The sequence below is a fragment of the Typopeltis vanoorti genome, chromosome 3, assembly GCF_054136105.1.
Source record: "Typopeltis vanoorti isolate ZY-2024b chromosome 3, IOZ_Tvanoo_1.0, whole genome shotgun sequence".
NCBI classification, from domain to species: domain Eukaryota; kingdom Metazoa; phylum Arthropoda; class Arachnida; order Uropygi; family Thelyphonidae; genus Typopeltis; species Typopeltis vanoorti.
In genome coordinates, this window is record NC_143551.1 from 63,223,545 (window position 1) to 63,235,386 (window position 11,842).

General features: G+C 32.5%; 1 non-coding gene across 1 annotated transcript; it reads right to left on the minus strand.

Annotated features, from left to right (window-relative positions):
• Nucleotides 1–7,131: 7,131 nt before the first annotated feature.
• TRNAV-AAC (transfer RNA valine (anticodon AAC)) lies at nucleotides 7,132–7,204 on the minus strand. Its single transcript has one exon. It is a non-coding gene; the product is annotated as a tRNA-Val (tRNA).
• Nucleotides 7,205–11,842: the final 4,638 nt, after the last annotated feature.

Here is an 11,842-nt window from a genome sequence, read left to right on the forward strand (position 1 = left end):
ATAATAAATTCACTTTATGTTCACTTTATGACCTATACAATTTTATATACAGTCATTTACGTGATATTATTGTAATTTACACAGCTTTCCATCTGAATCTGAGCAAAAGTATCGCTCAGATTTACTTCTATTACGTTACATTACATTGATTTCAACTCACTAAAATTAAATACCTATATATCATATACTGATAAATAAAAGGTGTTGGAGCGATTTTTCAAATAATTTAATAATATAAAAAGATTTTTAATTTTTATGAAACTTTTAATATTAACTATATTTATCCATCTATATATTATAGAAGTTTTAATCATTTTAATTTTATGTGGTTCATTTAAATTGAGGTAGTATTTAGTTCAAATATGCTAGAAACATAAATCATTCATTACCTAAAACCAAACGGAAATTATGGTTTTGCATTTCTGCAAAATTTCGTTCGTTAAATGCAGGTAAAAAGCATGAAAAATAATTAATTGGGCTTTGGCACAATTAAAAATGCACACTAAATGCAGGAAAACCTTCAATGTAGAATCATAAGTGGAAATTCTTTTTTTTTATGGAGGAAAAAAAAACAGAAATGCTACGTTTGCTTTTCGAACTGAAATCGCCGTAGAGAAAGGAGTGAACAACATTTTCCCATCCACAGGGGGTCATCGCACAAACGACCTTTTACTGGGCGTTTACTTTTGGCAGGTAATGAACATGTGGCTAGTTGAGAATATCGGCCATTGTAAAGGGAAGAGGGGAAAAGATCATTTACCCCCCATTGTCATCTTGTCTCCACTCGGCTGATACAACGGAAGCAATCATGATGTTCCCCTACTTTTGGTCTCAGGCAACGCAACTTGTAGTTAGCGATGCCGAGGAATTAAAAAAAAAAAAAAGGCTACTGTGAAAAGGCACGCATATAATGACTCAAAAACATTTTGTTTTGCGCATATTTTTGCTTAAAGATTTATACTTAAAGACCGAACCGGCGCTAGGGTCTTTGCCGCCCGTATGCAATTTCTATCTAAGCGTCCCCTGTAACGATCCGGGCGTGTGTGGTTCTTTTACGATAATAAAAATTTTAATTATTTGAAATTTCTTAAATAAATTTTGACAGAACAGCCACACGTTGGTTCGCTAAATGTAACGAACCGGGGGTGTTGACTAGGCAGGATAATCGTTAAAAACCCGAATATTCAAAAAATTCTTAAAAGTTAAAGTAAATTTTTAAAAAAACACTTCACTTTAATCGTTGAATATAATGATACAGGGATTATAGGCTTCTCACCGACCCCAATTGCTAACAAAATTAAAATGAATTTTAATTAAAGTTAAAATTTATTTGAACTAAAGTTTAAAAAATTCTTTCATTTTACAAGTTAGTAAATTATTAGTAACTTGTAAACTTTTTTAATAATTTTTATAAGTGGAACTATCTTTTAGGAAAATAAAAGAAACTCAAAATAGATGAGAAAATAAGAAAAGAATTCAGAAATAATTAGAACATTTAATATAAGTATTCAAAAAATAACATCTTTACAGAATAACAAAAAATAAATTAAATTACATAAATATACTTGAAATTTTTTTAATTAAAATTTTAAGGTTTTTGATTTCATATTCACAAAATTAAAAATAATGGGCTTAACGTCTAATTCCGCACATACATCATTTTCAATAGCTATTAACGCCAAACTAACAAGCCTTTTTTGTGACTTACTTGTTCTTAAGTAGATTTTAATCGATTTCAACTTGGAAAAGGAACGTTCACCGCTCGCTACACTAACAGGTAAGGTTAATAGTATTCTTAAAGCAATTGAAAAGTTAGGGAAAGATAAATTATTGGACACAATAAAATTAAGAATATCGAAAGGGTTTTGAATCTTTAAATTATCCTTCCGAAAAATATCCCGAAAAGTGCATAACTCGTCATATAGTTCTATTGCATTTACAACTTTATTGTCGCCGTCCTTCAAGAGAATCTCTAAATCGTCACAATTTTTTCTCAGAATCTCTAAATCTTTGTTATTAATTTGTAGTAATCTATACAAGAAATTGAAATTATCATGATGTGTTTTTAGTTGTTCAAAACGTTCTATTAACGAGCACATTTGAGATGTCTAGAAGTGTATAAAACACATTCACTCTAAATTTATCGATTGTGACGTTTTGTTACGATGCTCGTAGTCAAATTGTCAACGAAAGAATTCGTCATCGAACTTCGTACCAGTTTTAAATTATTGTTCTCCATCCACCTCTTCACTCAGCTCTTTTGCCGTTTTTAGAACTTCTTTAAAATTTGTATCTGATCGATACTCTTGTAAGAATATTTTTAAGTTTTCGATAGATTCTAAAGCAAGTGTAATGTTCATGTTTTTGTCTTGAAGCATTTTACTCACAGGTTTTTTCTGTTAAGTAAATCATGCCCAGTTATAAAAGAGCAAATAAATTTGTAGTCCTTTATGTTAGCACATAATGTTTGTTCTTCATGCTGAGTTTCTTTATTAAAATTTTCATTATTTAAAATTTCAAAAAGTGCATCGTAAATTTCTCCTAACTGATATCGTAGAGGGCGAATTGCATTAATTTTACTTTCCCATCGCGTTTCTGACGGCTGTTTCAATGTTAAATTTTTTACGAACTTTAAAAGGCTTGCCCAACGTTTGTAAGAGAATGAAAAGAAATTGTATATTTCTTGAATAATTGCAAAGAAACTAATTGTATCTGCATTCACTTTGGCTGCATCGTTAATGATTAAATGTAGAGTATGAGCAGCACACAGCACGTAAAAAGTTCGAGGATTTTTGTTCAAAAGCAAATTTTAGAGCCCATATTTTTTCCCTTTCATATTTGCCCCATTGTCATACCCTTGACCTCGCATGTCTTCAATGGGAATGTTCCATTTTCCCAGTTGTTCCATTATTGTTGCACATAAAGCACGTCCTGTGGAATCTGATATATCTGCAAAACCTAAAACGTTTTCCCTGATCTTGACAATCCATTGTCACAGGAAACAAAGCGAATAATAATGGTCATGTGTTCTGTTTTACTTGCATCAGGTGTGTAGTCTAAAATTATGGAATAATATTTAGATTTTCGAATTGATAATAAACTTGTATCCCTGATTGCGTTACTTAAAGTTTCCAATATTTCATTTTGTGTGTCTTTACTCAAATAGTGTACTCTATTGTTTCCTTGTAGGGCCCTTTCAACATGATTTTCCATAACGGGATCAAACGGGATCAAACAGTTCGACTAATTTTTAAAAATTGCCGTTATTCCTTTCATATAATTTATCAGATGATCCGCGAAAAGCTAAATTTCGACTACCAAGGAATTTTATAATTTCAATCAAGCGTTCTAAAACACTCGTCCAATGTTTTTTCTTTTCCATTTCATAGATGCTTTGAATCTGGCAATCAATAGTAGTTTTGGTTTTTTAAATTTTTATCAAGTTCCTTCCATTTTAAGAAATTTTTTATGTGAGTTAAACTAGTCTCATGTCTATGCAAAGTTGTACTTACATTTCTCCAATCGTTATAACCTTCTACAAGACTACGTGATTCAGTAGGTAGTAAAAGTTTGCAACAAAAGCAAAAGACAGAATTTAAAGTTTCGGAATAAATGAGCCATGTTCTTGGCACGAGCTCCCCGTTTTCCATTTTTCTATTGTAATACGTGTCGCCAAATTTACGATACGTATCTCTGGGATATATTATATTTTTCTTTTGAACAGGTCCCATTTCAATTAAAACAACTCGTAATTTTTCATCAATATTTCCCCATTCACCTGGATCTTCTAAATTTACAGAGACTAGCAATGTGTTAGTTTCGTGGTCAACTACAACTAAATCAAGCATGTTGTGATAACAAGACGCATGATTTAAACAAGATATTGTTCAATAGTTGCAATAGTACTTTAATGCAAACTGGATGATATGCACGGTTCTTCAACTCTGATTTCTGATGTATCGAGTTGGTTACAATCTGCATCAGAATATTTTAATATTTTAACAAATATTTAAGCAGGCTCGCTTCCGCCGGCCCTGCTTAAAGACACTGTTACGATTTTGTGCACCGGATAACTTTTTTTTTAATTTTTGATTCCATTTCTATTTTATACCCACAAAAAAATTATTACCCAACACGACACAGAGACGAAATAATAGTCCGCACTGCTCTGCTGTCAGTAGTTTACTGAGATGCGTATCATATGACTGGTTAACTAGCAACAAATGTTTTGTACGAAAATTCTTTTCTGAGTATAAAAACCGTTCACCATTTCCCTTTAGATAGACAGCAGTAGACTGTCTATCTAAAGGGAAATGGTGCAGGTAAGCATTTAGCCTGCTCTCGCTGCAAAATTGTAAACAGCCGACTGATCAAAGAGGCGGCAATATACAATTTTTTTTTAAATTTTTATTCGGTGTATCCGGCCTTATTCATTTTAATATTGATCATTCTAAGAATTTTTTGTTTTTATGATAAAAATTTTGTTTCTTAAAAATGAACTCATGAACAGTGCCCCGGAGGCGGCGCTCGCATGCACTGCATGCCCGCTTCCGCCGGCCCTGCTTAAAGACACTGTAAATATTAAAGTATACGAATAACTAATAAAGTTTTTTATTAGTCATTCATAGAATGACTGAATGACTGGATGAATGAATGAAGACAAGAGTTCTTCACAAAAGTCAGTTTCTCATGGAACGCCTTTATAAAGAAACATGTGAAACGCTACTTCATTCTCCTAACTTAAACAGATCCGACGGCTTACGTCTATCCCCTTTATGGGAGATAGTACTTTACAAATCAGATGATCTTTCCTAACTTTTTATTGTATTGATTTTTTTTTTTTTTAGGAAATTTATTGACCTTTTTAGTTATCTTTCACCAGCTACTTAGGTGGCGCTTTTTGGAATTGTCAGTTATTGTTTAATTTGAGCTTAATGTACTGAAGATGCCTGTGACACACAGGCGAAAATGATACTATTAAATAATCTTTGTACGTGAGTTTTTTCCGTTATTGATTTTGTATCGATATGTCTACTCACGGTATACCTCTTTTAAAACTTAATAAAGTTTTTTTTTAACTTTTTTAAAGAAATATACGAGGATGAATATAGTTTTCATTTTAATGTCTTGATATAATAGCGTATTGGTCGTGATATACATTGAATTATGTAAAATTCCAAATATCTGGAAACATTAATATCAACATTAAGAGAATTATTAACACAAAATTCTATCAGTCTGATTAATACTGCAATATTTTTTGCGCATGCACTAATTTAGTAGCAGCAGACATTGTTACTCTGTTGTGTACAGGAGCTATAAAGCCGTTTTGAGAGCTGGGTAGGATATTATTTATTTTTAATTTTGTTTATCATAAGACAGTTAGGAGATTTAAAACGGCCTAATTTCATTACCATATACATCATGAACTATCGACTAACATCATATTGTTTTAGCGTAATGTTAATAAGACGTTATTAAGAGCAAACAAGTGATTTTATTTAATTAAAAGCAACTACGTGAAAGAATAACTTAAGATTATTATTACTTGTTCTAGAAATGAAATAAATATTTCTTTATTTCAGTGGCGCCTCTAACGGTGAATCGAATGAACCAAAAACGTTTAGTGGTAATTCAATATTCAACTGAAAAATTTCGAGAAAAGAAATCAGAATAACTCATCGAAATGCTTACAAATTTTGTACTTTTATATTCGAAATAGCATCCTGTAATGCAAATATCGAAAGAGCTGTTAGTTTTATCATAGCACAGTGGGCTGATCATAGAAATCTGTTTTTATTACAGTTAGCTTCTGCTATTGGTTTCGTTATGATACAAGACAATCGTAAATAAATCGTCTGCTAACAGTTTTACCATCAATGAAAGAAATTTTGATTTAAAAAAAAAAAGTTCAAGGAAATGAAAAGCCATACAAAATACCATTTTTTTCTTTAATATTTTGAGAAAACTAAATGTAATAAATAAAGAATTATTTCATTTTATATATTTTAAAATAATAATAATAATCCACTGATATTAGTGAAGAACAATAGCAACAAATTATTTACTTTTGTTTTGTTTTTGTAAAACTGGCAGTTCAAAGGGCATATCGCTTTGTTAATTTTTGTTAAGGGGAGCGAGTGTGCCATCATGAATATAGTCGAATACTTACCTAAGTATTTAAGATTCGTTAGTTGCTGAATATTCCTATAATAAATAAATAAATAAATTGTAACAATTTATTTGTTTTTAATGTAAAATATGTGCATGATTCATTTCTTATAACACTTTATTAACGGTTTATTCACTGATTATCACTTTATTATCGCTTGATTATTATAATAAACAGATGTGGGCCAACACATCAACGAATAAAAAAAATATTGAAACATGACGGTCTGCCAATATATGTACAACATATGTACCAATATCAGCCAGTGGCGGCTGGTGACAATAGAAACAGTTGGGGCCAGGTGCCAAAAACAAATTAACTTTTTTATATTTATATAGTGGGTTCTATTATTGATATATAGTTATTATTTCTTTTACAATAATGTTTAGTCAGAATCCATTGATGCATTGAGCTATTAATTTTTTAAAAGTGTTAGTATGTAACATATACGGGCTCAACGTATTCATAACACGAAATCTCGAAAGATTTGCAGTGGCGGGCATAGACTAGAGCACAGTGCACTGATGTTAAAAATAAGGAAAAATAAATTGTACATAATATATTATTAAGACCAAGAATGTAAATCAAAATGCCAATCAAAATAAGCATTCTATGTACAAATGTATATATATTTATTTGGAATGTATGTAGATGCTTTATGGTTAATAAAATATTACTAGAGCACAGTGCACCGGCAGCTAGTTCGACTCCAGCTGGTTGCCTTGCAAAATGTTTTCATTTTTCAAGTGTTTTTGAAAAATGAAAATGAAATTTTTGAGAAATTTCTCTGAAGTAGTTTCAAGTTCTTTATTTGAAGGTTATTTATTTTTCAAGTTATTTATTTGACATAAATAACAATAAACTGTACATCTTATTAGTTAAATTTAAGATATGACTTTGACCGAAACGAAACATTAGCAGTTAATCTTAAAGTCAGCTTAGTCAGCAAAAATTAACCCTGTGCCTGCCAGGGATCGAACCTGAGACCTTCCGCGTGTTAGGCGGATGTGATAACCACTACACCACAAGCACACTCATGCAGCCTACTCTAAATTTTGAATATGGAAATTTTAAAAGACAGGAATGATTGTTATGCTATTATTCTTTATGTTAATCTCACTTTGAAATGTTTTAAACATAATGGATTATTAGAACCACTCATTAACTAAGGGTTACCTAATCCGAAAGCCCTAGATTACCAAATATGAGCCTTTATGATAGTTAATGACATAAAATTATATATTTACTTTTTTTTTTTTTTGTTTTTGTAAAACTGACAGTTCAAGGGTATTTTTGAAGTTGTGAGAGGTTTATTAGGTGCTACTTTGTAACAAAAGGAATGAGAGAATGCAAAACTTCTGTAAAAATAGAATAGCGTAATTTATGAATGAGCTCATCCCGCAGTTACTGTTAATCAGTACCAATCACTGTACATTGCGTTAACGTACAGCAGTGTTTCTCAACCTGTGGTCCGCGACGATGGGACAGGTGGTCCGCAGGAAGACTTAATTAATAAAATAAATATATATTTTTTTACTTATCCAAACAAAACAAATTAAAATTGAATAAGTAAGTAAAAATTATTGAAATCAAATGGAGACTTGAAAAAAACCAACAACAAATAGCGTCAGAATGTTCTAAGGCGGAAGCATTAAATCTATCTTGTTGTTCACTTCATCCTCTTTTATTATTCGTCATTCTGGCACTACAATAATTTTTAGCGGCAGAATGACGAATAATAAGAGGGGTGAAGTGAACAACAATATAGTTTTATTGCTTCCGCCTTCCCGTGCTGTTTTGTCAGATTTGAAGCGAACATGTGTTATCCACATTTCATCCAATTGCTTGTCGTTTATTGATTTTTATTATCGAAGGTTTCCCTCCTTCAACCAAGGTTCAGTAGATCTTCAGAAGTGCTAAGTGATACTTGGACAAAGTGTGTCGTGAGTTAACCCCAGCATTTATATATTTATATATTTTTCGGAAACGTTTTTTAATAATGGAAAAGTGGCTTAGAACTAGGACTCTGAAAAGAAGAGCAAATTAAACAGGTGATGCTAACCCTATTTGTGATATACGTGTTGTAACGGCGAGTGAATCGGATACTATTAAAGTAGAAGAAACAAGAAGTTCAAAGAAAAAATACAGTAGGAAATATAACAGTTCATATTTGGAATTCGGGTTTGCTTGGTATGGAGATGAAAGTGAACAGAAACCTCAATGTTTTGTGTTATGAAGTGTTGTCGAACGAGTGCACGAAACCTGCGAAACTGCGACGACATTTAGAAACTAAACATTGTGATGTGAAAAATAAGCCAAATTGAATTTTTTCAGCGATGCTTAGGGACATTAAATCATGGGAAAGGTGTAGTTTCGGCCATGGGTTAGATTAATAAGGCACTGGAAGCATCTATCTCTGAAGTTTGCGCATTGCAAAAACAGGGAAACGCCATTCTATCGAGGAAAATTTGCTACTTCCAGCTATAAAAGATGTGGTAAAAACTATGTTTGGCAACAAGTTACTAAAAGATGTTGATTTGATTCCTCTTTCAAATGACACTGTCGGTCGCAGAATTAATGATATGGCAGGTGACGTAGAATCTCAGATTCTACGTCAAATAGACAAGGCTACTGATGTTACAAATCATGCGCAGTTAATATGCAACGTAAGATACGCACATGATAACAACATTCATGGCCATATTCTATTTTGTAGAACTTTTCCATCCCGAACAACTGGAGAAGAAATATTTCACATCTCAATAATTACATAATACATAAAGGGATCCAGTGGGAAAAATGTATAGGCTTCTGTTCGGATGGAGCTCGCGCCCTTACAGGCAGGCATAGTGGGGTTGTTTCTATGGTCAAGGAAGTAGCTCCGGATATGAATTAGGTGCATTGTTTCGTCTGTACATGGGGAAGTTAGCCTCCAAAGGAATGTCACCAGAATTTAAAACTGTGCTATACAACGATATAAAGCTAGTTAATTTTATTAAAGCTCGACCGTTAAATAAATAACAGGTTATTTTCAGTACTCTGCGATGAAATGGACAGTGAATATATACAACCTTCCTTCATTCTGAAATTCACTAGCTTTTCAGGGGAAAAGTACTATTAAGAAGCTTATTTCAATTAACGACGAAGTTTTATTGTTTGTAAACGAGCGTAATTCTAATGTTGCATCGCTCCTTGTTGACGAAGCATGGTTATCAACACTATCCTATCTTTCAGACATTTTGTTTCGAAATTAAATGAACTAAATCTCTCCCTTTAGGGAAATTCTTTAACTGTTCTTGATGCCTACTACAAAATAAAGGCATCCGAGAAAAAACCGGTTTTAAGGATTAATTATGTAAAAGACAGACAATTTGCAACTTTTCCAACATTGGAATCCTTTTTAGTGGAAAATGATATTTTTGTTGATTCTGAGTTTCTGTAAAACGTTTGTGACCACCTCAAAAATCTGAAACGAAATTTTGAAACATATTTTTCGAATAACTTTTGTATAACATTTCTGCGGGTTCGCGATCCATTTCAGGCTTGCGGTCAACAGATTAATTGAGCTTTCAAGTAAGAGCGGACTTAAAATGCAATTCCGTGATCTTCGTTTGGTTCGAATTTTGGATTTCGCCTTCAGTAAGAAGTGAATGTGTGTGTGTGTGTGTGTGTGTGTGTGTGTGTGTGTGTGTGTGTGTGTGTGTGTGTGTGTGTGTGTGTGTGTGTGTGTGTGTGTGTGTGTGTGTGTGTGTGTGTGTGTGTGTGTGTGTGTGTGTGTGCCGATTTTCGACTGAAGTTGACCATATAAATATTCAGCCAGATATCCAGCAACTCTGCAAGGACCGAGAAGCTCATCCATCTCATTAAAAGTAAATAGTAAATAATTATATCATCTTATTTATTTGTTTAATAAAAATTAAAACTTTGTTCGATGATGATACACTTTTAATCGTTTACTTCCAATTTAATTAATTGTTTCAATATGTATTCAAAACATCCTTTTAGATTTATTATGTTATAAATGGCACAGTTTTTCCCAAATGTTGGTAATTCCTACATAGGTTTTTAAAAAAATTACAAAAAGTGAAAACGACGTATAGGGAATTAATTAAAAAAACATAATGTTTATTTTTGAAGTAAAACTTTAATTTCAACTTTCAAAAATGTTATTTTCTTGCTTTTCTGTTCGCAAAATCGTCGATGACATTGTCGAAATCTATTTCATCACTCGGTTGCTGTTTTATAGACAGTATGAAATGATTTCTTAAACGCCAAAAACTGCCGCCAGGGGCGGATCGCTCCCCCCCCCTCTATAACTTAGTGGTCCATAGAATTGTTTTAGGCATTTTACTGGTCCTTGGGCTTAGAAAGGTTGAGAAACGCTGACGTAGAGTACAGTACTTCACAATGGAGTACTTCACCAAATACACCTGATGAATTTTCTCCTTCCGAAAGATCATTAGACCGGTCACATGCTCCTCACTGTGTGAAATTGAGGTTGGGTGATTAGTAGCAGTAGTCGAGGAGTGTTGGATATCGTTAGCTGTTTACGGCCATCATAAAACGCACACTGACAGGGAGTGGAGGCGTAACTACCGTGAATGATACTCCGACACTCCCTTAGAGCAGTGCTTCCCAAACTTCTAGATGTCAGGGTCCCCTTTCCAAAAATTAAAATATTTCACGGCCCCCCTTGAAAAAAAATCGTAGTAGAGAGATATATTATTATTATATTTATTGTATTTATATTCAATACAAAACATACGCAGCGAATATTGCAAAAATCAAATGCTTATATTACATTTTTTGCCTCTTACCGTTTGGTTCTGAAGACGATGCGGGCTGTTCTGGTAAAATATGAAATACTGTCCTTTTTTTGAGTCTGTTTCTGCTTCTTCTGGTTATTCGCGGGAATTTTCAGGGTTAAACGTAGAATAGATCAAATAATATTACCACTTACCGATACTGGCACACCACAGACTGATAACATGAAATTAGTGAATATTACCTGAATAAGGGAATCCCCAGACCAGGAATATTTTTTTCTTTTGTGACTTTTCTCCCTTTACGGAAATTAAGCCTAACGCGAAACAGACGCCAAAGGCAGGTTATTAAGATGTGCATGTGATTGGTGCGGTATTAACAAAAGATCACACAACCAAAAGATAAAAGTATAGCTGACAATTGAGTTGAAATGCTAACTCTCTTCAACCGAATTCCATATGTGAAACTGCCATAACATTCATTATGTATATATATATATATATATATTCAACCGAATTCCATATGTGAAACTGCCATAGCATTCATTATATATATATATATATATATATATATATATATATATATATATATTTCATTATATATATATATTCATTATATATATATATATATATATATATATATATTCAACCGAATTCCATATGTGAAACTGCCATAGCATTCATTATATATATATATATATATATATATATATATATATATATATATATATAATGAATGCTATGGCAGTTTCACATATGGAATTCGGTTGAAGAGAGTTAGCATTTCAACTCAATTGTCAGCTATACTTTTATCTTTTGGTTGTGTGATCTTTTGTTAATACCGCACCAATCACATGCACATCTTAATAACCTGCCTTTGGCGTCTGTTTCGCGTTAGGCTTAATTT